The sequence below is a fragment of the Castor canadensis genome, chromosome 3 (genome assembly GCF_047511655.1).
Source record: "Castor canadensis chromosome 3, mCasCan1.hap1v2, whole genome shotgun sequence".
Classification (NCBI taxonomy): domain Eukaryota; kingdom Metazoa; phylum Chordata; class Mammalia; order Rodentia; family Castoridae; genus Castor; species Castor canadensis.
This window is the reverse complement of record NC_133388.1, coordinates 161,633,345-161,638,064: the sequence shown is the minus strand read 5'-3', so window position 1 is coordinate 161,638,064 and position 4,720 is coordinate 161,633,345.

Below are 4,720 nucleotides of genomic sequence, written 5' to 3'. Positions count from 1 at the left end.
CTCCTGACCCCTATGCCAAGGAGACAAGGTAGTCATTTTTATGACTAGAGAATTGAGCTAGGAGACTGAGGATGGGATGCTATCTCATTCAAGTAAATATAAAATCTGAAACTTGTTACATTTATTTGGCTATTTATATGTGTTAGTTATTGGTAATAAACTAGTTAGCTCTGAAATAAATTGTGATACTTCACTAATGCTAGCTATTTAAATGTTTTCTACTAATAGTGCCCAGTAGATGAAGATTTACACCATCTTTTTCCCCTTGGAGTTTGAATAATAAATTTATTTGTAACTTATTTCCCCACATTGTCCCAGATCAAGGCTTCATGTCATATTCGTCAGAATTAAGAATAGTGCTGGGAAATTGGGAGAGGAGGGTCCAGTGGTGTGTTTTGTGTGTATGAAGTATTGGAACTGTTTGGAAGCAGTGCTGTGATGGGGGAAGGAAGGTGTTTCCTATAGCTCTCTGGGCCTGGCCCTTAACAGTCAATAGCTGTTACTGTCTCATGCTGTAAAGATACAGAATTGGGGAAGGTGGGATAAGAGCATTAAATGAGAAATTTACAAGGGTTTAATCTTCCTGTCTTAGGAAGCCCCATAATGGCCCAAAGTCATTAAGATTGATGGAAACTGCTGTTTTTTTTTATTTGTGGTCAGATCTCAACAGTGATGTTTAAAAATCCTCCATAGCCGCTGAACACAGATCAAGAGTGCCGGAGACCAGCATTGGCAGCAGTATATAATTCCATTGGGGAGAATAGCACTGAATTTGAATGCAAGTGTGCTATCACTGTCTAAGAGCCCACTATGTTGGAAACTGAATCTGGTGCTGTTTGTTTAAAGGTTGTCATGTGTTCCTCTAGAGAGGGTCAAGAAATAAGTCACTTTATTTGCAGCATACCACATAAGTTACAATTGTAGGTTTGAAACACAATCTTCAGGTGGTGGCTGACTGGGCACTTGGAATCCTTTCCTTAAATGTGAACTTGCATTAATAAAATGTTTTTAATGTGATGTAATATTCAATCTCTGGTTAATTCTAGCTCCCTTTAGAAATTGAGAGTCCTAAAAACAAGATTGTTGGGTCGAGGTAGGTTTTGGGTTTGGGCTTTTTAGCAAAATTTACAACAGACTTGTAAGGAAATTACACTTTTGCATGATGAGATGGTTAAGTATCCACCATAGTGTGATTGCATTAACCTGAGGATTGTAAAAATGCAACTTGTCAAGTTCTGGTCTGATGAGGCTGCCCACTGGGAGCCTTTGAAGTCATGTTGACCCACACAAGAGTGTAAGTGCTGGAATAGTTACACTTGATAATAGGCCATTTAGTTTGAGGACATCTGCACTTGTTGTGTACTATCATTACCCCAAGTGCCCAATTGTAAGGGTGTCCAAACAGCTTCATTGAGCAAGCATGTGTACCTGAGCACTCAACCCTAGGTCCTAGGTGGTGCCAGAGACCCAAATACTGATCACAGTTAAGTACATTCAATGATGTTTCTGAAAGCATAAACTAGCCATCATACTCAAAAGGCCTAAATTCCAACCCTGTCAGTATTTTAGGTGTTTAAAACTTCTAACATAATTGGATGTTGTCTTGGACCATCCACTGCTGTGTGCAAAGAAGGGTTTTCACAGAAGATCTGTTTCGGTTCATACTTGGAGAATGCATGGGATCTAGGTGGAAGTTAGAACATGTACGTGGGCATTAGGAAATTTAAGACGCTAAGATGTCACTTAAGTTTGGGGTATGCCCAGCCTTCTGGGTAGGTTATTTCTAATGCTTTAGAATCACCTGAGAAATTGTCTTAAAAGCCCATGCCAAGCACCTGTTTTCAAGGATTCTGATTTCTTAGGTTGAAGCCCGGGGGTACACTATTGTTAGCAGAACCCTCATGGGTATTAATATGCAGTGTCCACACAGCTGAAGTCCAGGGGGACGTGGGATTCGGGTGATACTCAAGAAAATGAGGGTATGGAACTGGTGGAGTGGTTCAAGTAGTAGAGCACTAGCGAGTGTGAGGCCCTGAGTTCAAACCCCAATACTGCCAAGAGAAAAATTGAGGGTGTGCCAGATGTCTACATTTTGAGCAATAAAGGTAATTCTGAAAATAGAATACAGTTGACAAGTTTGAAAGTCTGCTTAGCAGACCATATTTTTCCATAAAAGGTTATTAAATCAGGTGTTTTTACATTAACGATCATGGTTTAGTTTGGGTACAAATGCCATTTGGAATGTTTCCTATGTTGGAGTGCCATTTGTTTTTACCTCATACCATGCACAAAAGTCAACTCCAGATGAAGTACTTAAAAGCAAACTAGAATGTACAAAGATGTAGGTGACTGAAGTATAAGAAAACCTCTCAAAGGAGCATCAATTTTTCAAAAAGAATGTGTATGCTGGAACTTAGTTCAACTACACAAAAAAAGGCATCTAAAAGTGAAAGGCAACTGAGACAAAACCTGACAAAAGTTCAGTATCATGAATATATTGAACATTTCTTAAACCAATCAAAAGGGTAGACCTACATGGGGGCTCACACTTGTAAACTCGGTACCCAGGAGGCTAAGGGGCAGGAGGAGGATCATGTGTTGGACGCTGGCTGGCCAATATGAGCTACATAGCCCCCATTTCAAAAAACAAAACAAAACAACTGGTAGTGTGGCTTAAGTTGTACAGTCTCCAAGTTCAAACTCCACACTGTAAAGTAAATAGGAATCTTTACCCTGATAAACAGATCATAATACACGTAGTTCAAGATTCCAAAGCTAACAGCTGACAGTGATGGTGCATGCCTATTGCCTAGCACACTCCCCAGTTGGATGGCAAGTTTGATGCCAGGCTGGGTTGCATAAGGAGACCCTCTCTCAGTAAACAAATGAGGTGAAAAATGTATTTGGGTCTTAAAAGCAACAATTTGGCATTATCTTGTAAAGATGAATATTCACATTCCTACAACCAGAAATTCAAGTCTTAGCCTAAAAATCTTGCACATAGCATGTGTGCACCAGGAAATCATGAATCAATATTCAAAGCTACACTGTTTGAATTAGCAAAACACTGGAAACAATCCAAATGCCTGTTGAAAGGAGAATGGATTTACCCAATGACATCATCTTCAGTGGTGAAAATTAATCAACTATAAATACAGTTGAATATTAATGACAACAGTGAGTAGAAAAAACAGTCCTAGCTGAATTCAGTTTATGATCTTTACAAAATCCAGAAATGAACAAATCTTGCTTAGATATGTGATAAAACTGCTTCCATGAAGGAAATGAAGTACAAGTACAAAATTTAGAAGTAATCTCTACACAAGTGGAGGGAAGACATAGGTAAGTGTAAGTTATCAGCGATGTTAAGTAATGTTTTTAGGTTGGGGCTGAGCTCCGGGCTCGCATACCGAGAGGGCAATCCATGCAAGAACAAAGATGATACAAAGATTATGATTAATCCAGTTCTGGACATCAGAGGTTACAGAAAGGAAATGAATTAAATGAAAACAAAGTACAGTGGGCCAAGAAATTGCTCAAATGGTAAAACATTGGCAGAGAAAAAAGAGTCACCAAGTTGGTTTAAATGACAGGAAACTGCAGAAACTGAAAGGCTGCTACCCTACTTACCACACCTTAAAATTGTTCTAGCTTTGTTTCTGGTTAACTCTGGAAGAGTAGGTGACAAGAAATGGAGATTTAGGCAGGCTGAACTTGATTTATTAACATTGAACCTCCAGAGAGGACCGGACCATTTTTAAAATGGAGCAGGAAAGACTTTAAGGACCTTTACTAGTTCATAGTCTGTTATTCTTATGAGGCCTGAAGAATTTCAGGTCATACAAGGCAAACCACTTCAACCTGTCTTAAGGTTCCTCATTTCTGAAACTTCAGGGTGCATGAGTTTCACTTAGTCCAAGTCTCTGAGGAGCTGTGGGCTTGCACTGTCTTTCACAGCAGCCTGGCTCCTGTGGACAATGAGCTCTTGAGTTAGAGACCAGTCAGAAATGAGATGTGCCTGGGCACTGGTGGTTCACGCCTGTAATTATTGTAGCTTCTCAGGAGGCAGAAATCAAGAGGATGGTGGTTTGAAGCCAGCCCTGGGCAAATAGTTTGAGAGTGCGAGAGACCCTATCTCAAAAACCTCCATCACAAAAAAAAGGGGGGAGGGGGCTGGCAGAGTGGCTCAAGCAGTAAGAGTGCCTGCCCAGCAAGTATGAGGCCCTGAGTTCAAACCCCAGTGCCACCAAAACAAAATAAATAGAACTGAAATTGCCATAAGATGAATACCAAATTATAAGACCTAGTTTACTAATGCAAAGTATATCTGATAACTTTTATATTGCCATGTTGAAATGACAATCTTTGGATATAATGGATTAAGTAAAATGTGTTACTAAAATTTTTACTTTTTGTCTTTTAAAAATGTGACTACTAGAGAATGTTTAATTATATGGGTTACATCTACACACTGCTACTCCAGAAAATCAGATTAGCAGTAAGTATGTTGCTCCTATATAAAGAAACTTTGCACTTATTAGTCAGCTGTGTGTGATGAAAACCCACGGGGTTTTCTGTAAAGACTCAGATAAGCTGTGGCTCAAGCCTTTTCCCCTATGGATATGTGCAGTGGTATTGGATCACCATAACAGAGTCATTCCCTTCTCTACACAGAGCCATGCAGATTCTGTAAGAAAAGATCTGGTTAAATAAGGGCTAA